Source organism: Mesoplodon bidens (genome assembly GCF_964165515.1).
Source record: "Mesoplodon bidens genome assembly, chromosome: 16".
Classification (NCBI taxonomy): domain Eukaryota; kingdom Metazoa; phylum Chordata; class Mammalia; order Artiodactyla; family Ziphiidae; genus Mesoplodon; species Mesoplodon bidens.
This window is the reverse complement of record NC_138173.1, coordinates 40,779,813-40,802,668: the sequence shown is the minus strand read 5'-3', so window position 1 is coordinate 40,802,668 and position 22,856 is coordinate 40,779,813.

Here is a 22,856-nt window from a genome sequence, read left to right as displayed (position 1 = left end):
GTGTGTGTGTCTGGGAGCAGTGGGAAGAGGTGGGTGCTGTGTGTACATCGGGGCAGCTGTTCTGCAGCGCCAGATCATTTACCTGGGGGCCCGCAGGCCTAGTGTCGCTCCATCTTCAAAAAGGGATGGGGTGAATCAGAATATGTAGAATCTCCCAATTTTGAAGGTTTTCAACTAAAAAATTAAACACCCAGAGCCTCGCTATTAGTGATAGGTGGAGTTCAAAAGGGTATGGAGGGCAGCCTGTCCTTCAGGCGTGAGCGTCCTCTTGAGACCCGTGCAGAGTCCTCTGGGGCTACAAACTGGAGGGGCCTCTGTCCAGTTCCTCTCACACACTTGCTTCTTCACAGGTGTGGAGCCTCCACTTCCCAGGCCCCTTTCACACCTCTCCCTTCACTACCTTGCAGAGCCCATCGGATCTGGGGCTCCTCACCGCCCCAGGGGCCCATTCATTCATCATCTCTGTTGTAGACATTAGAGATAAAGTGATGGACAAATACAGCTTTGAACTCTGCCCCCCTTCTGGGTTTCAGCTTCCTCTCAGCTTTTACTTGGAATTGTCAGTCCACCTTTTTTTTTTTTTTTCCCTTTTCCTGCGTGGGGCTGGCGGGTGTTTTAGATCCATATGGGGGATCATTCTCTGGCCTCTAGGTCAGACTTCACAAGACAATTTAGACTTTTAATAACCTGGAGAGTAAGGGCTTCTTGGAGTAATTCTTGTTGAGAGTCCCTTACCCCTTTCTCACCTAGTTTTATTGCAAAAGGCCCTCTAATTTCTTAACTTGTTACTTGCTGGACTTTTTCGGAATGTCGTGAGTTTGTGCTATGCCATAGGGGAGTGGGGAGAGAAAAATAAGTGGTCTGGCTACCTGTAGCTTACCGAAAGTCTATCTACTTCTGACTGTCTCCTTACACTTTGGGCTTCCTCTTCTGGTCTTACTGCACTGATTTTCTACAAGGGAAGGAGGCACGCTGCCCTGGGGTGGCTTCACCTAGGGAGGGGACTTCACCTCCCTTTGCCCCTCTGAAGATTTTGGAAACTCCTTCTACCCTCTTACCCCTTGAGGTCCTCAGCCTTGGGGAGCCACTGTTAACCGCTGGGTGGGGACATATCCCTCCGGGGCCGAAGAAGTTAAAAAAAAATTAAAGCAGAGACCCCATCTCCAGTCTGTGGTTTCTATCTCTTTGTCCTTAGCATCTTCACTTCTGCTTTTGGCATCTTCTCCAACTATATTTCACCATTTAGGCTCACAACTCACTTCTGCTGATTCACCTTCACCTAAAACTCTGACCTTGTGTTAGTCCTGCTTCTTTACCCTGGATCAGCACCCTCTGGTGAGGTGTCCGAGGCTGGAACCTTGAATTCCTTCCTCCTCTCCCTACTTCCTATCAACCTGGTCCTCAGCTGAGGTTTGACAAATATGAGACGAAATAACTCCCACACATGGCACTTCATGGTTTACAAAGCACATTCACTTTCATTATCTCAGTGATAACAATTATCCCATAAGATGGCTCGAGGAGGTTAAGTGACTTGACCAAAATCACAAAGCCAGTAAGCAATAGAGCCAGGGCTCAAACTCGTCTTCTGCTTCCAAACTCCTTCCATACATGCGATGATAAAAATGAGGCCAGGGCAGGTATCTGGCACAGGAATCTAGGCACTTCTTTGCACAGAACCTGTATTTCACCCTTCACACGGCGCTTCAGAACCCTCCGCATAGCACATCAGTCACTGCCAATCAATCAGAGTTGACATGTGAATGTGAACCTTCCTGACCATCCCACACTGCAGCTGCTGTTGGAGCTCAACTAGGGGCAGTGACTTGATGGCCTGGGTGACCTAGACTGTGGCTGAGGCTTCCTTTAACTGCTCTGTCCCAGGGTCAGGATTGGCTCTAGACACACATGGCTGCAGATGGAGGCTGAGTGAGGTTTGGGGCTATAAGTATCTATACTTCAATATGAGTGATTTGTAAAAAAGATAACAAGAAGTTCTCCCATAACAAGAAGTCAGGTGATAGGAAGTTGCAGGCTTGCTTCAGTAGCACAGGGATATTAGGGCTATGGGTCCCTCTCTCTGCTTCTCTTCTCTTGGGTTTCCCCTCATGGTTCCCTAGCTCCAACCACCACATCCTCATCCAGCTGCACTTAAAGGCAGGAAGGAGGGCAAGGGGGTCCTCTCTGCCTTTATCAGGGAAGAAAATCTTTGCTGGTAGTCCCTGGTGGATTTCAGGGGACCTGAGTCAGGTCCCTTGGGCCAGAAATGGGTCACACTCCCACACTCTGCTTCAAGGAAATCTAGCACTTTTCAGCATCTCTCATGGGAGTGGGGTTCTGCCATCAAGGAATAAGAGATCGGAAGTCTAGAATTGCTGGGAGATCTTAGTCACTTGTAGGTTCATCCTTTTTGGGGTGGTGTGGCTGTGCTGGTGACCTGGAACACCACTTAATACCTGGAGGCATCTGCGCTTTCCCCAGCTCTCCCCGTCACCTCTTCTGACAAGGAAGCTCTACCCGTGCTCTGTGTTTTGTGTCTCACCTCTGTTTATGGTAAATGCTTTTCTGGCCAGCAATGCCTTTTTAGTGCTCCTATCTCCCACAGCACCTAGCTCATGGTTCACTCAACGCTTGGTGTAGGTGGTCAGTAAATGCTAGTGGAGTGAATGCATTAAGCCAATAATCTTTCTAAGGTGTAAATTTGATCCTGTCAATCACCTGTTCAAAGCCTTCAGGAGTAAGGTCCAGAATCCTAAGAAGCTCATGACTGGCCCTTCATTATCTTACCCTACATTTTTTTCTTTTGAACTTCTTTATTATGAAAATTCACATAAAAGTTGATAGAAAAGTACGGTGATCACATATATACCTACCATTTAAGTTCAGTAATTTTTAACTTTTTGTTTTTTACAACTTTATTGGAGTATAATTGCTTCACAATGGTGTATTAGTTTCTGCTTTATAACAAAGTGAATCAGTTATACATATACATATGTCCCCATATCCCCTCCCTTTTGCGTCTCCCTCCCACCCTCCCTATCCCACCCCTCCAGGCGGTCACAAAGCACCGAGCTGATCTCCCTGTGCTATGCGGCTGCTTCCCACTAGCTGTCTACCTTACGTTTGGTAGTGTATATGGACATATATACAATTTTAAACTTTTTGCCATATTTGTTTATTCATGTGTCTGTATGTTTATATTTTGCTGAACCACTAGAAAATAATTTAATGTTTCACCCCTTTTGAGCATGTATCTCAAAAAAAAAATAAGGATACTCTCCTACACAGTCACAAAACCATGATCAGACTGCGGAAAGTTACAGTTCCCGAATAACGTCTAGTATCCAGTCTGTATTTAGAATTTTCCATTGCTCCCAGGATTATCTTATAGTATTAATTTTAAAAGCAAGATCTAATAATGTTCAGGCATTGCATGTTGCTGTTTTTCATTCTTTTTAAAACAAGAATAATCCATTCAGTTTTTTTTCCCCCATGACATTGAACTTCTAAACAAGTTAGGCCAGTTGTCTTATAGGCTGTTCCACATTCTGGATTTGTCTGATTGCTTCTTCTTGGTGTAATTTAACTTTTTTCTCTGTCTTCTGTACTTCTTGAAAACTGAGGATTTGGATGAAACACCTTTGGCAAGAATACTGTGTAAATGAGGTGTGTACTTAATAAGGCATCACTTCAGAAGGTACATGACAGGTTGTCCCGCTATCATGCTGTTAGTTTGATCTCTTAGTTAAGATGCTGATCACTAGATCTTTCCTTTGTAAAGATAGGTTTTCCCCTTCCAATCAGCAGGTAATCTCTGAGATGGTACTTGGTCGCTGTGAAAATATCCTGTTCTCTTAAATTTTCATCCCTAGGTTTTAACAGCCGTTGATGATATTTGCCCAAATCAGATATTCCTCTGTGGGTTACAAAATAGTGATTTTCTAAGTTTGGCATTTCCTTTACATATCTTAGCTGGTATTCTATAAGGAAGACCTTACCCTCATCATCTGGTGATGAACTATACTTCCTTCTGAAAAGGCGGTATAAATGCTTAACTTGTTCCCTTTAGTTATCAGTTTTCAGAATCAGAAGTTGGCATATAATAATCACCTCTAATGCTTTCAAATAAGGACATGTTTTTATCTTCTCTTTACTGTCACTGTGGACTTGTGGAATTTTATTTACTTAATGTCTTACAATTACAGTCATCTTTCATTTGGCTACATAATTGACCTGCATTTTGCTCCAAACTCACTTTCAGCACACACCTCTCATCTTTGTCCCTGATTTTCTCCCATTGCCCCGTGTGCTGTGCACCAGCCAGCGTGAACCACTGTGGGTTCTGTGGACACCATGGTGCTGCTTCACGCCCTGCACATTTGCACACACCATTTGCTAGGGGGAACACCCTCGTGCACCCTCTCTGGTGCTTAGATACGGCTCAGAATTTTTTTTTTTTTTTTTTTTTTGCGGTACACGGGCCTCTCACTGTTGTGGCCTCTCCCATTGCGGAGCACAGGCTCCGGACGCTCAGGCTCAGCAGCCATGGCTCACGGGCCCAGCCGCTCCGCGGCATGTGGGATCTTCCTGGACCGGGGCACGAACCCGTGTCCCCTGCATCGGCATGCGTACTCTCAACCACTGCGCCACCAGGGAAGCCCGGCTCAGATATTTTTGTCTGGGCTGTAGTTTTTAATCTTTCAAGGCTGAATTAGTCCCTCCCTTCTCTTTATTTCCACAATATTTTGTTCATACTTTGATTCATAGTACTAATGGAGTGACTTGTTCTTGTCTCTTTCCCTGTCTGCTCCCACCAGAGACTATGAGATCCTTGAGACCACAGAATAGGAATTAACAGTGTGTCTTAATCATTTTGCATTCCCATAGCTCAAGGACTTACACATAGTAGGTGCTCATGAAGTACTGAACAAGTGAGCAAATGAACGGTCCTTAATGATTCATGAAGGCATTGGTAACAAATTACAGAGAGGTTGGAAGTGCCCAGGAGCAGAGACTGGGAATAATTTCAAGTGAAGGAGAAGCATGAACCTAATACAAATGGATTAAAGGATAGTGGGAGAAGGAAGCTATTACCTGCACAAAACCTCAGGCAAAAAGTGCACTAAATTACTCTCACAGCATACTGGAAATAAAGTAGGAAAATGGAAGTGAGCTGGAAAGCAAGTGAAGGATGTTGGAAATGTACTAGGTATGCTCTGCTTTAGTAATATTCCACAGCACGCAGGTCTATAATAGAAAACAAAAAGCCAAGCCGATGTTATTCTGGTAATGACTTTCCTGGGATCTTTCTCTCTCTTTATACATGAATGTGTATAATAGTCTGAGATCTGCTAGGAGGTCCCTTGAATTCAAGTGACTTCAAAAAATTGGGTTAGAACAAAGTCAGTCTCTAAAAGAATGATGTCACTGAAGAGAAGCTGGACAAGAGAGTGACCTGCAGAATGGAATCCAAGGAGTGGATCTAGGGGAGAAGCACCTTGAGCTTCAGTATTAAGTAGCCTAAATTCTAAGATTCTAGGACACATAGGATCATCAAAGCCCGGTGCTGCATCGCCTAGTGCTATGGCACCAGATACCTTATGAGAACATTCAGAAAACTCAGGGGGAGAGAGGAGCGAGACCGGGCTGACTGTCCCTCAGGAAGTGAGGTTGTGGGGCCTGAGTGTATCATCATGAGAGCCCTTCATCTTCGGCCCCGAGAACTCATCTTACTATCAGAGCCACCTCTGGGGTAGGGGGCATTTACTCATCCAACCAACATTGGAGGGTCACTGAGCTCCTCCATGGTCATGTGTCCTTCTCTCAGCAGGAGGTCTTATCTGACTTCCTGATAAAGTGGTACTCCCCCCCCACTGCCCACTGTATTCCTTCTTTTCCCTCATAGCACTTATCACAATTCAAGGCTATGATTTTGTCTTTGAGTTTGTTTCGTCCTTTGGACTGTAAGCTTTCAAGGATCTTTGTTCACTGTTGAATCCCAAGTGCATACACATAGGAGGTGTTTGGCAAGTAGTTTGGGCTGGTGGACGTGTTAGTCTTGGGAGCTCTGGCCTGTTAAGGTGGCAGGTTGGATGGGCTGTACCTTAGAGTGGTCCTCTGGTGGGAGGAGCTGTCTCTTCCTAAGTATGCTTTGGGACTTAGTCTATTTTGCTGAGCACATACCACACGCCAGACACAGTGCTAGAACATTTAAACACATCATCACAATTCTATTATTAACTGCATTTTCCAGATGAGATAAAAGAGCCCAAGAAAGTTTGGATAACTGGTTCAACGTCATGTAAGTTGTCATTCCTGGAGCTGGGGGTAGAGCCCCTTAACCACTATTCTGCCCTGCCCCTCAGGCTGCGGTTTGCAGGTGAGTTGGTGAGTTAGACTAACATTGTCTCCTGACTTCAGGAGGGAGGGAAGAGGGTGTGTGGTCCCAGATAGGCTTCCAGCTCTCCAGAGGGTGGCTGTCACTGTGCCTACTCACCAGGGTTGGGAAGTGTGTGTGTGCTTGTGTGTACGTGTGTGTGGGGCCATATCTGGGTGTGTGTCCAGGGAGGGCATGTATCCTGGGTGTGTCCATGTGTGTGTCCAAAGTCAGCTTTGGAACACGGCCTGCAGACTGCCTGCTGCTTTTCTGCAGGCCCATGGCACCCCGAGGCTGCCAGGCACGCACGCTCACTCAGGATCACTGCCAACCGAGCAGTGGAGTCCACACTTCAGAGGCTCCCAGCTGTGGGCAGTTTGGGGAACAGACTCTCCTGGCCTGAAGCAGCTCAGAAGAGGGGGCCTCTATTGAGGCCCTGAGCAGATGTTTTACAGGGAAGCTGAGTCGCAGAAGGCACCAGACTCAACAAAAGGGTGTTGCAGCTACGAAATTTGGGGATTTGTTTGTGTGCAGGCAGCATAGATCGGCCTGCTCGTCATAAGCTGTTCTTTGAGCTGCAGCCTCTCTCCCACACAGACAGCCGTCCCTATCCCTGCTCTTGTCTTCAAATGAGACAGACAGTGAGAAATCATTCCTTCTTGACATTTCCATAGGGGTGTGCTTCCCTATGTACAAAAAATTCACTGAATCTTCTCCTCCACACAGGGATCACATGGAGGGAAAGGAAGCAAGGCAGTTAGCATTTATTGAGCACCTACTGCGTGCCAGACTGAGTAACATGTGCAAATTATTTTTTACTTTCTATAATAGTAAGCTTATGAAATCTGCATTGCTATCTACATTTTACAGTTAACGATGCAACTGAACCTCTGAAAGTTAAAAGCTTGCTCAGGGTTACTCAGCTGGAATTCTGACTGATGAGAGTGTCTTTGGCTCCAAAACAGAGGTTCTCTCCATTATATCATACGGCCCTTCCTGGAAGAAGAGAGGAGACATAATTACTTTTAATTTTCGTGAGAGTAATATGAATCAGATAGAATGCTTTCAGGTGCAAGTAACAGCAACTCTGACCAAAAAGGTCCAAGAGTAAGGGCAGTTTCTGTTTTTATAATAAGGAATGTGGAGGCAAGTGATCCCACGCTTGGCTTAGCTGCTCAGTTATCAAGTTTATCAAGTCCCCAGACTCTTTCCATCCTCCTAATATCCTTGGCATAGACTCAGCAAGGACTTTTTGTCTTCAAACTTGTCTCATGGTCTCAAGATGGCTGCTTCAGTTCTAAACATCATATTCTTAAAGAGAGTGTCTAAATTAGAAAAGTAGCCAAGGGGGCAAACAGGGGCTTCTCCTGTAGAACTGTCTCTCTTACAGGGGAGGAAAATCTATCCTGAAATCTCTAGTGCACGTTCCTTTAACACCTCATTCATCTCATTGGCCAGACGTAAGTTTCATGTACATATATATCCCCTCTTAGACCAATTCCTAGGCAAGAGGAATGCTACCGCCATGACTGGCTTAGACCAACCAGGATTAGTTCCCAGGGACTAGGCACACAGCCTGCAGGGAAGAAGGGAGCATGGCTGTTGGGTGTGCACTTGCCACATGATACCAAAGCCAAGGGCTCATCAGGCTCTGTGATTGGCATAGCCAGAATGGAATAATTGAGAGGACTGAGAACATTCACTATTTATTCATAGATTTGGACAGCGTGCTTGTTTAGTACCCTCTCTGATCTCAGGCATGAGCTAGGCACCCTGGTGTTTAGAAAGAACTGTAGGATATAGACCTGCAACATGCTTTATAATCTAAATGAGGGAGGAGTTAAGTATCAGTGAACAGTTAAATAAAAGCATGAAACAAATATTTAGCAAAAGCCAACATAGGATCAAATGGTCTCTGGGTCAGAGGGCAATTCAGCATATTGTTCTTGAAAGTATTTTGTGATTTCTTTGTCTTACTCATTACTGGACGGAAGCACTTTATTTTAATTTAATTTTATTTTTAACATCTTTATTGGAGTATAATTGCTTTACAATGTTGTGTTAGTTTCTGCTGTATAATAAAATGAATCAGCTATACGTATACATATATCCCCTCCCTCTTGCATCTCCACCCACCCTCCCTATCCCACCCCTCTAGGTGGTCACAAAGCACCAAGCTGGTCTCCCTGTGCTATGCGGCTGCTTCCCACTAACTATCTATTTTACATTTGGTAAGGTATATATTTCAATGTCACACTAACACTTTGTCCCAGCTTACCCTTTCCCCTCCCCGTGTCCTCAAGTCCATTCTCTATGTCTGTGTCTTTATTCGTGTCCTGCCCATAGGTTCTTCAGAACCATGTTTTTTTTTTAGATTCCATATACATGTATTAGCATACAGTATTTGTTTTTTTTTCTAGTTGTTTGTTTTTTTGGATTTTTTTTACAACTTTATTGGAGTATAATTGCTTTACAATGGTGTATTAGTTTCTGCTTTATAACAAAGTGAATCAGTTATGCATATAAATATGTTCCCATATCTCCTCCCTCTTGCGTCTCCCTCCCTCCCACCCTCCCTATCCCACCCCTCCAGTCAGTCACAAAGCACCGAGCTGATCTCCCTGTGCTATGCAGCTGCTTCCCACTAGCTATCTACCTTACATTTGGTAGTGTATATATGTCCATGCCTCTCTCTCGCTTTGTCACAGTTTACCCTTCCCCCTCCCCATATCCTCAAGTCCATTCTCAAGTAGGTCTGTGTCTTTATTCCTGTTTTACCCCTAGGTTCTTCATGACATTTTTTCCCTTAAATTCCATATATATGTGTTAGCATACCGCATTTGTCTTTCTCTTTCTGACTTACTTCACTCTGTATGACAGACTCTAGGTCTATCCACCTCATTACAAATAGCTCAATTTCGTTTCTTTTTATGGCTGCGTAATATTCCATTGTATTCCATTGTGGCACATTGTATATATGTGCCACATCTTCTTTATCCATTCTTCTGTCGATGGACACTTAGGTTGCTTCCATGTCCTGGCTATTGTAAATGGAGCTGCAATGAACATTGTGGTACATGACTCTTTTTGAATTATGGTTTTCTCAGGGTATATGCCCAGTAGTGGGACTGCTGGGTTGTATGGTAGTTCTATTTGTAATTTTTTGAGGAACCTCCATACTGTTCTCCATAGTGGCTGTATCAACTTACATTCCCACCAACAGTGCAAGAGGGTTCCCTTTTCTCCACACCCTCTCCAGTATTTATTGTTTGTAGATTTTTTGATGATGGCCATTCTGACTGGTGTGAGTTGTTAACTCATTGTAGTTTTGATTTGCAGTTCTCTAATGATTAGTGATGTTGAGCATCCTTTCATGTGTTTGTTGGCAATCTGTATATCTTCTTTGGAGAAATGTCTATTTAGGTCTTCTGCCCATTTTTGGATTGGGTTGTTTGTTTTTCTGATATTGAGCTGCATGAGCTGCTTGTAAATTTTGGAGATTAATCCTTTGTCAGTTGCTTCATTTGCAAATATTTTCTCCCATCTGGGAGTTGTCTTTTCATCTTGTTTATGGTTTCCTTTGCCGTGCAAAAACTTTTAAGTTTCATTAGGTACCATTTGTTTATTTTTGTTTTTATTTCCATTTCTCTAAGTGGTGGGTCAAAACGGATCTTGCTGTGATTTATGTCATAGAGTGTTCTGCCTATGTTTTCCTCTGCGAGTTTGATAGTGTCTGGCCTTACATTTAGGTCTTTAATCCATTTTGAGTTTACTTTTGTGTATGGTGTTATGGGGTTTTCTAATTTCATTCTTTTACATGTAGCTGTCCAGTTTCCCCAGCACCACTTATTGAAGAGGATGACTTGTCTCCATTGTATATTCTTACCTCTTTTATCAAAGATAAGGTGACCATATGTACGTGGGTTTATCTCTGGGCTTTCTATCCTGTTCCATTGATCTATATTTCTGCTATTGTGTTAGTACCATACCATCTTGATTACTGTGGCTTTGTCATATAGTCTGAAGTCAGGGAGCCTGATTCCTCCAGCTCTGTTTTTCTTTCTCAAGATTGCTTTGGCTATTTGGGGTCTTTTGTGTTTCCATACAAATTGTGAATTTTTTTGTTCTAGTTCTGTGAAAAATACCATTGGTAGTTTGAAAGGGATTGCATTGAATCTGTAGCTTGCTTTGGGTAGTATAGTCATTTTCACAATGTTGATTCTTCTAATCCAAGAACATGGTATATCTCTCCATCTGTTTATATCATCTTTAATTTCTTTCATCAGTGTCTTATAGTTTTCTGCATACAGGTCTTTTGTCTCCTTAGGTAGGTTTATCCCTAGGTATTTTGTTGTTTTTGTTGCAGTGGTAAATGGGAGTGTTTCCTTAATTTCTCTTTCAGATTTTTCATCATTAGTGTATAGAATGCAAGAGATTTCTGTGCATTAATTTTGTATCCTGCTACTTTACCAAGTCCATTGATTAACTCTAGTAGTTTTCTGGTAGCATCTTTAGGATTCTCTATGGATAGTATCATGTCATCTGCAAACAGTGACAGCTTTACTCCTTCTTTTCCAATTTGGATTCCTTTTATTTCCTTTTCTTCTCTGATTGCTGTAGCTAAAACTTCCAAAACTATGTTGAATAATAGTGGTGAGAGTAGACAACCTAGTCTTGTTCCTGATCTTAGCGGAAATGGTTTCAGTTTTTCACCATTGAGAACGATGTTGGCTGTGGGTTTGTCATATATGGCCTTTACTATAGGGTGTTAAAAACCCTCTATGCCTACTTTCTAGAGGGTTTTTTCATAAATGGGTGTTGAATTTTGTAGAAAGCTCTTTCTGCATCTACTGAGATTATCATATGGTTTTTATCCTTCAATTTGTTAATTTGCTGTATCACTGATTGATTTGCATATATTGAAGAATCCTTGCATTTCTGAGATGAACCCCACTTGATCATGGTGTATGATACTTTTAATGTGCTATTGGATTCTGTTTGCTAGTATTTTGTTGAGGATTTTTGTATCTATTTTCATCAGTGATATTGGTCTATAATTTTCTTTTTTTTGTGATATCTTTTTCTGGTTTTGGTATCAGGGTGATGGTGGCTTTGTAGAATGAGTTTTTGAATGTTTCTCCTCTGCAAATTTTTGGAAGAGCTTGAGAAGGATAGGTGTTAGCTCTTCTCTAAATAGAGATAGATAGAATTTGATATCTGTCAAATATCTCCAAGCAAATACCGTTTGATAGAATTCACCTGTGAAGTCATCTTGTCCTGGACTTTTGTTTGTTCAAAGATTTTTATTTACAGTTTTAATTTCATTACTTGTGATAGGTCTGTTTATATTTTCTAATTCTTCCTGGTTAAGTCTTGGAAGGTTGTGCTTTTCTAAGAATTTGTCCATTTCTTCCAGGTTGTCCATTTTATTGGCTTATAGTTGCTTGTAGTAATCTCTCATGATTCTTTGTATTTCTGCAGTGTCCGCTGCTACTTCTCCTTTTTCATTACTAATTCTGTTGATTTGAGTCTTCTCCCTTTTTTTCTTGATGAGTCTGCCTAATGGTTTATCAATTTTGTTTATCTTCTCAAAGAACCAGTTTTTAGTTTTATTGATCTTTGCTATTGTTTCCTTCATTTATTTTTCATTTATTTCTGATCTGATCTTTATGATTTCTTGCCTTCTGCTAACTTTGGGGTTTTTTTGCTCTTCTTTCTCTAATTGCTTCAGGTGTAAGGTTAGATTATTTATTTGAAGTATTTCTTGTTTCTTGAGGTAGGATTGTACTGCTATAAACTTCCCTCTTAGAACTGCTTTTGCTGCGTCCCATAGGTTTTGGGTCATCATGTTTTCATTGTCCTTTGTTTCTAGGTATTTTTTGATTTTCTCTTTGATTTCTTCAGTGATCTCTTGGTTATTTAGCAGTGTATTGTTTAGCCTCCATGCATTTGTATTTTTTACAGTTTTTTTCCTGTAATTGATATCTAGTCTCGTAGCATTGTGGTCGGAAAAGATACCTGGTACGATTTCAATTTTCTTAAATTTACCAAGGCTTGATTTGTGACCCAAGATATGATCTGTCCTAGGGAATGTTCCATGCGGACTTGAGAAGAAAGTGTATTCTGTTGTTTTGGGGTGGAATGTTGTATAAATATCAATTAAATCCATCTTGTTTAATGTGTCATTTAAAGCTTGTGTTTCCTTATTTATTTTCATTTTGGATGATCTGTCCATTGGTGAAAGTGGGGTGTTAAAATCCCTTACTATGATTGTGTTACTGTCAGTTTCCCCTTTTATGGCTGTTAGCATTTGCCTTATGTATTGAGGTGCTCCTATGTTGGGTGCATAAATATTTACAATTGTTATATCTTCCTCTTGGATTGATCCCTTGATCATTATGTAGTGTCCTTCTTTGTCTCTTGTAATAGTCTTTATTTTAGGGTCTATTTTTTCTGGTATGAGAATTGCTACTTCAGCTTTCTTTTGATTTCCATTTGCATGCAATATCTTTTTCCATCCCCTCACTTTCAGTCTGTATGTGTCCCTGAAGTGGGTCTCTTGTAGACGGCATATATATGGGTCTTGTTTATGTATCCATTCAGCCAATCTATGTCTTTTGGTTGGAGCATAATCCATTTACATTTAAGATAATTATCGATATGTATATTCCTATTAACATTTTCTTAATTATTTTGGGTTTGTTTTTGTAGGTCTTTTCCTTCTCTTGTGTTTCCTGCCTAGAGAAGTTCCTTTAGCATTTGTTGTAAAGCTGGTTTGGTGGTGCTGAATTCTCTTAGCTTTTGCTTGCCTCTAAAGGTTTTAGTTTCTACGTCAAATCTGAATGAGATCCTCCTCTGCCATCTTGAAGGTCCTCCTGGAACCACTTTAAAAATTATTTTCAATCGGCAGGATTCATTTTTATATCCTCTGCCGGGTTTTTGTTATTTCCTTCCAAAGAAAATGCATAAATTTTTCAATGATTTAAGGATATTTGGGCCAAGGAAATTATTTTTAGGTGTTAAACACAATATTGCTGGCTTCCTAGAAAAAAATATTTGGTGCTTCAGCAGGAGGTCTGAACCAATCTTAAATTTAAGCATCAGCCCTGGTAGCTTTACTGTGTAAGGCTGACATTTTATGATTCTTTTTTCTTTTTGGGGGTTCCCTGTGGGTCTAAGCAGTATTCAAATTAAGCATGAACATTCACTTCAACAGTTAAGTTAGAGGCATTTGAATAATGCTTTAAAAAATGCCATAGCAGCAGCCAAATTTTTAATTTGGCCTCTGATTAAAGGCAGTCTTCTCAATCTGGCCTCAGTTCCTAGAGTAATGCTTTGAACAGATAAACACAAACACATACTTTGCTGATAATTGTGTTGACCTATAATAAATTGGTTTAGGAGTCGTTATAATTTGAAACCCTAAAGGGTGATCCAGAATATGGGCTCTTACTTCTCTAGAGCTCCAGTTGGAGAACCTTCCCTGTAGACCAGTCACTTTGGTAAGATCACCATCTGGGAGACCTCCCCGCCTTTTTATTTTAGGGCTTTTGTTATGTCATCCCCCCACACCCCTGCCCCCAGAGATGCTAACCTTATTTTTTCCAGCCTCTTCTTTCTTGGGGGTTGGAGAGAGTACGGAGGGGCATACCAGCATGGCATTTCTTATCCCTCTTTCCAGGGACTGTTCTAATTAGAGTGGGGAGTAAGTGCTTTGCTACTTCACCCCACCCTGTTGGCTATTTTAACTGTTCCTCAGCCCTAGCTGAGCTAGAGCAATGGTGACCCATGCCAATCTAACAAGAAACGGTTCTGCCAAACAGTCATGGTAGTTCTGTGCCCTTGAGCACTCCAGTAGCAACTGGGGCCAATAAGCAATTGGAGAAAATGTGGTGGATCTTGTGCTAAAGACAAAGGGTAAGATGCAGGTTGCAGAACGTGCTCACCTTAGAGCTGGCTTCAGGTCTGCGTTTGAAAGCCACAACCTTCAAACCAGAGCTAGAATGCCAGTTGGAACCAGCAAAGAGCAGCGGGCATGGACTGTGGTCTAAGTAAAGCTGGCTGGAGCCACTACTCTGGGTACTTGGTAGTTCCAGAATGTTCCAGATTCTGGAACAACCAAATGTTCCAGAATGGTTGACTGCTAAATGTTTACTAGAGTTAGGTCAGGGACCTAGAGAGTGGGGGAAGGAATATAATGGGAGGCTGTAGAGTATGACAGCTAAGGCTTGGAATCAGGCATATCTGGGTTCATATCCAAACTCTGATAGTTACTAGTCAGTGTGTGCCACCTTAGTAGGTTATTTAGCATCTCTAAGCCCCAGTTTTCTTCTCTATAGAGACAAAATTCTGAGTTAGGTGAAAGTCATTAAAAACCAGGCTCAAATTAATGGAATAAAAAAAATTATTAGTATGTAGAACTGGAAAGTCCAGGGGCAGTCTGGGCTTCAGCTAGGGCTTGATCCAGGGGATCAAACCATGTCAGCTTTTCTTTGCTCTGTATTAACTTCATTCTCAGGCAGGTTCCTCTCTTCTGGTGGCAAACTGGCTGCTTGATGTTCTAGACCCACAAATATTACTCTTTCAGCAACCCTAATAAAGACAAAAAATATTTCTTCCCTTGCAGTCCCCCCGAAAAAAAGCCCTGAGATTGACTCTCTTGGTTCATGAAGTCATTACATACACTCGAACCAGTTACTAAGAACTGGGTCACTGCCCAGTCCTGGAGCCCAGAATGGAGTCAGCCCCACCCAAGCTACAAGACTGACAATAGGGAAGGGATACTTTTTTCCAAATGAAAATAAATGATGGTGTCTGTACCAGAGGAAGCAGGGATGGATGCTGGGCCTAAAAAACAATAGATGCCCACTGAGCAGAAGTCCATGCCCGGGTCATCCTTGTTAATACGGAAGTGGGAAGGCAGGAACAAAAACACTGCTGTTACTTGTAAGGACCAGGGGCCAGCAACTCCCTACCTTTCTTCACAGCATGACAGCCTTTCTACTATGGAAATCTGGTTGCAGCTTGAATGTGGCGTACAACCCATGTTGCTTTAAGCTCTCAGGGCATCAAGCCTTGCTGTTGCTGCTGCAGCTCCGCCTCCCCACCTCCTTTCTTCTGCATTATTATTATTCTCTTCAGGTTTGGGTGCTTTTCCTCTGTGTTTTCTGGTGTAACTCTTGGCTATGGATAATCCAGACAGTGACTGCTGACTGTAGCCATGTGAGTCTGGGAAGGCGGTTGGCAGCTACTACTGGTAGGTGAGGAGGGCTCCTTCAGAGGGCAGGGGCACGGGGCTTGTCACCTGCGGCAGTTTGGAGCCAGTTGATACAGGCTGGGGCCTCAGAGAACCTGGCGAGGGGTTATGGAACTTCCTGGGAGCCATGGGACTTTCCATATACCTCAGAGAGGTTTAGGAGTTTTTCGCTCCCCCTTTCCCAGGCCAGCGGCTTGCGCTTCATCCTTCCTCAAGGCTCCCACTCTTGTCTTCTCTTCACGATGAGGGGTAAGCCGTCACAGGTCACCCCTCAGGAATGTGGGTAGTTCAGGGGACACACAGGCAGGTCAGCCTCTTCCAACACTGAGCGGGGCCAGTGAAGGGATGGACGGAAGACTAGCCACATCGGTGAAGTCCCTGAGGCCAGAGACATGGCAGGATTTACCTTCGGCCCTAGGGCAGGCCAGAATTAGAATGAATGTATAATAACGTGAAAAAAACTGTTCACAAGAAATGTTCCACACAAACTGATAACCAGAACCTCAGCTGGGGAGAGATGAACTCTCCCTGGTGGCAATGGGCTCTGTGCACTTCCCTCCAGGCTGGGCTGCAAGGAGGGGGGAAGCGGGGGAGAGAACTGAGAGAGTTGCAGATGAGTTGCACAAAATGCGGGCCTAAGAGAAGAGAAGGCGAGACATAGAAGGGGCGTGGCTAATTAGGATCGGGTGGGTGAGTGGCTAGATAAATTCACCCTGGGAGCCAAGCAAGGAAGACATTTCCTCCTTCAGAGATAAAACAGTGCCCAGAGGAGATTCCCAGCCTTGGGCCAGAGTGAGAAATGGGAAGGAGGAAAGCTTTGCTCTGAGGAAGAGGGTTTAGAGTGAAGGGAGCAGGGACCACCCGGAAGGGGGAACCCTCTCCTGTCCCAGAGTGGGGGCACCTGGGAGACTGTGCATGGCTATCTCGGACCTTGGAACACCTCTGTTTTCTTCATCTGTGGGCGAGCCGTGCTCTGCGCTTGAGCAGCTGTGTGAGGACAGGGGTGGGAGGACGGGGTGATGAAGTGATGCTGCGGGGGCGGCCTGGGTCTCAGGACTGAGGCGGTGGACAGAGAAGTCTCCTTTTCCTCCTGACGCTGGGGTGGTGGTGGCCAAGTTCGGACTGGAGAGGCCTAGCAGTGTTACAGGACGCCCTCTGTAGGCCCCTCAGCCTCGGGGGCCTCACCTGCCCTTGGCCGGGCAGGGCTTGTGTCCCAGTTGCCGTCCTGTGTGAGGGCCACTGTGAGGTCAGGCCCCTCCGCTCCCACCCACACTTACAAAGCTCTCCAGGCTCCAGCCCAGCCTAGAGGAACTCTTCATTCTCTGAAGCTTTATTTCAATTTCCATAGCACAGAAGAAAAAAGAAGTCTAAAACAAAAAGTAAAACCATTTTAGACAGCTAGGGGCTTCGTTTTGGTTATTTGGGGGCTTGGGGGAGCTGCTTAGGGGGCTTTCCATCCCTGGAGAATCCAAACCAATGAAAAGTAAAAATTGGGTCCCCAGATTACATGGAACAGTCTCAATTCAGAATAAACTCTGAAAGCCGCGTTTTCAGCCTGAAAGATGAGGGCTTTCTAGTGGAAGTGGTGGCAGCCCCTGGCTCCGTGGCCCTGGCCCTGGGCAGTGCTATGATGCTGTTTATTTGAAGGCAGGACGCAGCCCCGGGAGCGGCGCACTTGGGGAGTGTGGTCCTCAGCTCCCCGCCCTCCCTGCCTCCGGGGAGCGAGCCCCGCCTCCCACCCAGCCCTGCTCTGGCTCCTCTGCTGGAGGGCTCTCCCTGCAGATTGGTCCTGGGCATCTGCCACGAGCTCCCTTTGCCTTTGGAAGAAAGCGCCGTTACTTTCCACCTGCCTCATCTGGGGGGGCGGCGGTTTCTTTCTGTCTACCTGCAGGGGAGGAAGTGCAGCTATGGGCAGGGAGGGCGTGGGACCCACTGGAAGCTGAAGTAAAAGGTGAAGCCACAGCCAGCACCCGAGGGACTTGTCCTCTGGACACCATACCTCATACCTCAGCGGTGGTTTCCTGCAGGCTGGCAGCTCAGCCCCTCAGCTGGACTTGAACCTGAGGGAAAACCTTGCTTGGCAGGGTGGTGTGTGTGAGTGGTGGGGGGCGAGGTGGACAAGGACAGTAGAGGTAGTGATTGGGAGCACTGGCCTTGCAACAAGACAGGAGTGGATTTCAATCTCAGCCCTGGGACTTACTGGCTGTGTGAGTTTGGGCTAGTTGCTTGACCTCTCTGAGGGCCAATTTCTTGATTTTTTTTTTTTACAGCGATAATAATCTGTACTGTAGATAAAGGCTTAGGACCACTCGTGCCCCACAATATATTGTGTGATTTTGAAATCAATGCCTTGGACTCAGACCTATAGGCTGAAAATTCCATCCTTCTGAAATGAGGATTATGCTCTGGTGGACTTCTCTGCCCCAGCTTCCAGTTGGCACCACAGCCTCTGTCTTGCCTCTCTCTCAGCCCCCATTCAACACTCAGGTCCTTCAGCACTTTCCACAAAACCCTCTCCCAGCAAGCACTTTGCACGTCTGGCGTACTTTATGGAGGATCTGGGGACAAGGACCCAGCGGCTTCCTGTCTTCCTTCTGGTTCTTTCTCCTCACACCTCTCCACTCCTGTCCTCCAAGATTGCTCAGAGTTCCAGATCCTTCTGCCTCTATTTGTAGGGTGTGATGCAGTTTTGTTCACCATCGGTGGGGATGTTGGGGGCAGCTTCCAGGAGCCCTCCTTAAAGACCGCCGGTGCCCACTCTTTTCTCCCTTTGTCCTTACCCCTCCCTCTGTCCTCCCGTCTGTTATGTGGATGTGGTCTGCACCCCAGGAATGGCCAAGTTGTGAGCCCAAAGGGGCCTGGGCTCCCCAAGAACATGTGGAGTCGCCATACCAGTTGTGGACTGGTTTCCTCTGCCTTTTTCCGGGTGGGAGAACTAAGCTTCTATGTTGTTTGAACCACCGCCACCCTGGGTCCCTGTTGCTCACAGTCGAACCTTGTCCTATGTGAAGCAGCAGGTTTCCTGGCTCCAAGTCCCGCTCAGCCTGTCACGGGCTGCGCACAGGGCGGTGGGGTGCATGCTTGCTGGGGGGCACTGGGAGACGCTGTGCACAAGCCCTCAGAGCATTCCTGGGGGCGTTCTGAGTGCGGCCTGCATTCTGCCCTTGGCTTGGCTTCCCGGGGCCTATGAGGAAGCAGGGAACCGGTCATTTCCGGCGTTTGAGGTTTGTCTCGAGTGCCCTCCTCCACCTTCTCTTTCTGTGCTCTTCCCCCCACCTGCACACATTGTGATGCTGGTCAGGCACCTCCCCCCCACCCCCATAGTAGGCCCTGCTCCCCACATGTTCATTTTCTCCTGCCCCTCTCAAAACCTGCTCTCAAGGAAGGCTCTCCAGACCCATTATTTTCATGGTGGTCAGAACTTCTGAGCAGCATCGTGCTTCTGTGGGATATGGAGGGGGTCTGGGGTGACCGTCCTGCTGTGTGTAAACCATTCCCTATACAGCTGGTCACCCACACTCTCTGCAGTGAAGTGGGCCTGCCTCTTGCCCAGAGGCGCAATGATGACAAGGCAGTGGGATCTGGTGAAAGGAGCTCAGGCTTTGGCACCAGCAGTTCTGACTTCCAGGTTTTGGATGTTGGGTGTTGAGAGTCTTGAGTTCTTTGTAGCGGGTGGGATTTCTGGAAGCAGACGCGGAGATGGAATTTGGCCTCCAGGATGTTCATAATGGATCAACGCGTGTGCAAGAAGTAGAATCGGGCCAGGGGAGGAGTCGATCTGCAGCCCCCAGGGGGAGCTCTGGAGCATACACAGCGTGTCAGAGTGGTCCTATCATGGGCTGGAGTGCCGGGGCCTTTATGTCCCCACACTGTCAGTTGTGCGTGGGCTGCCCGGAAAGTAAAGGCCTGCCCCCGGATGAAGCAGCTCTCCACAGCTAGTCATGCCCAGAAGGAGCTGGCAGCTGGAATCAACCAGTCCTTTCCCGGAGCAGGGTCTGGGCCTCCATCACGTTCTCCATCTGCAAAGTGGGGATGGTAACAGTACCAGCTGCATAGGGTTTAAGTTAGATAATGTGTGTGCATGTCCTTTGTAAACTCACACCAGTCACCTCTATGGGCACTAAGGGCACTCTTCCTGCCAGGCAGCCCTGGATGTGGGAGCCCTTCCTGGCAGAGCTGCCCTGGGAGAAAGGCCTGGGTAAGTCACCCAGCTGACCAGCCCTTCCTGATAGGATTAACCCCCTGCGAATGTCAGGAGTGGTAAATCCAGAGCCTGCAGAGTTGGACGCTGTGAAGATGAGCATTTTACTGAGTCTCTGCTGCTCCTTCATTCAGATGTTTCACACTGAATGGCAGTCCAGGTTCGGAGCAAGATGGTTTCTGATCAAAACCAGTGAAATTAAAATGTGGAGGAAGTCCAGAAAAGAGGAATGCTGAAGGAAGCTGAGTTTCATTCCATTCTGAGATCTCTGAATATATTTAAGGCTTGCATCTCCCTGTTCTAAAAGCATAAAGCATAAAGCTTTCTATTCTGCATCAGTCAGGATCTAAGAGTCATTTCAGACCCAAGTCTGATTTCGAGTAGATGATTAGAAGGATGCCTGTAGAAGATGGTCACAGTGATGGCCCCCAGTGAGTCATGCCTCCTGGTATTCACCCCCGTGTGGTTCTCTCCCACATTGGCTCTGGACTTGGCCATGTGACTTGTTTTGGCCAATGGGACATCTTACCTAGCTGAGACTTGGTAGGTGCTGGGGCACTGGGATTTGCTGAGGTTGGGACTTGACTCCTTGAGGATGAAAGACCAGGTGGAAAGAGAGGCCCTGCCCTCCCAGGCAACCCTCCCGCTGAACAGAGCCTAGGTGAAGCCAGCAGAGCGCCCTAGCTGTCCCACAGAATCACAAGAAAGAATAAAGTGCTGTTATTACATTATTTTTTAATTGAAGTGTAATTCACGTAGCCTACAGTTAACCATTTTAAAGTGTACAATCCAGTAGCATTTAGCACATTCACAATGTTGTGCAACCACCGCCTCCTTCTAGTTCCAAAACATTTTCATCACCCCAGAAGCAAGCCCTGTGCCATTTAAGTAGGCACTCCCCTGTCCCCTTCCCTCTAGCTCCTGGCAGCACCAATCTGCTTTCTGTCTCTATGGAGACAGACCTTTTGTGACTGGCTTCTTTTCATTTAGCATAATGTTTTCCATATTCATCCATGTTTTAGCAGGTGTCAGTACTTCACTCTCACTGTTGTGGCCTCTCCCGTTGCGGAGCACAGGCTCTGGACGTGCAGGCTCAGCAGCCATGGCTCACGATCCCAGCCCCTCTGCGGTATGTGGGATCTTCCCAGACCGGGGCCAGCAGGCCAGCCTCTGTGGAGAGGACAGTTAACTACTGCAACTTCACTTTTGGAGAGAACTTGAAAGTTCTCCTGATTCACAGCCTCAGAGCTGATTTCCCCAAAACAGGAACCTCTCCCCTTGATGCTTTAGAAGCCACAGAGATAATGGAAACACTTCCCTGGTGGATGCTGAGACACAGATTCTTCACAAACGCTACCCTTCCCAAGTTCAAGGAGAGTTTGGATGGAATGCACTTGGCCGGTGTGTTCTTCTGGATATTCTTGCAGTGACTTGTAGGACATTGGTGGGAATTTGAATAAAAGCTCTTCATCCTCTTTATTCTTTTTGTTTTTTCTTTTTTTTAGATGTTGGGGGTAGGGGTTTATTAATTAATTAATTTATTTTTGCTGTGTTGGGTCTTCGTTTCTGTGTGAGGGCTTTTTCCAGTTGTGGCGAGCGGGGGCCACTCTTCATCATGGGGCACGGGCCTCTCACTATCGCGGCCTCTCTTGTTGTGGAGCACAGGCTCCAGACACTCAGGCTCAGTAGTTGTGGCTCACGGGCCTAGTTGCTCCGCGGCATGTGGGATCCTCCCAGACCAGGGCTCGAACCCGTGTCCCCTGCATTAGCAGGCAGATTCTCAACCACTGTGCCACCAGGGAAGCCCCATCCTCTTTATTCTTGAACCAGGTGACTGTTCCTGCCCATTCTAACCCAGCCCACCCCTCTGCCTCTGCTCCTCCAGATTTAGAATCCTAGAATCTCAGGTCTGACAAAGCATGAGACTGCCTTATCTAACCCCTTACTTATTTCCCCCAAGGAAACAAAGCCTAGAAATATGAACAAAATAGCCAATAGTTATTCAGCTTAGTATCCCAGCTGTGGCTAAGTAGGGCCCATTGAAGGCAGGGCCATTCCCACCGGTGCTCAGGACTTGTGTCCCTTGTTTTTCACCCAAAGGAATGGGGCTGAAGACCCTTTGATGACACCCAGTTAACCCCAGGCTCCTATTTAGAAATGTGTGGGAACAATCTGCATCCTAACCTCATGAATACAGATTGACTAGGACAGAGCTCCACTGGACACACAACTTTGCTTTGTGGACCAAACGTGGTGCTGAAAGTTGTATATACATTTTTTTGTTGTTAACAACTGCATATTACAAACACAAAGACAACTGGCATGCTTAAGGAAAAGTAAAGGAATCCTTTTGTGAAGCAAGTTAGCATTTCTTAACTTGCCTTTTATGATAAATCTAGATCTTCACAATCCATGAGCCTCTCTATATTTGGACATCGTATGAAACCTTGGATTAAGTAACTGCTCCATGTCTTTGTTTTCTCACCCATAACATAATACTGATACTCCTCAGCACCCCCTGACAGGACAATTGTGAGGTGTTAACTTGCTAGGCTGAACAGGAGCTGTTAGCCCCCCTGCCTACTACCGATATTGTCAGCAGTTTCCATTCTGTCTGTGGCCTTTCGCTGAGGCTGGCTGGAAGGCTCCTGTCCTGGAACAGTGGGGATAGATTACAGTGTGTGTGAGAGCGCCCAGCAAGCAGTTCTCACGTAAGAGGAACTATTCACAGTGAAGAGAAGCCCAAACTGAGGGTGTGATAATCCAGTCCAGTTTAACTTGTGTACTGAGCACCTACTGTGTACCACGTGCTGTAATGTGCCCGGGGAATGGAGAACTCAGTGACCTGGCCCTGCCCTCACTCGGTCACTAAGGGAGGGCCCCTGTCAGAGCCCTGCTTGGATTCGATAAAGAGTGATTCTCCACCTTCTGACCTGGGCGTGGCCCATCAAGGACACACCCATCTTCCACCGACGTATTTTTGTTGTATTGAGGTGGTCCTAGCAGCTACCCAAACATATCCT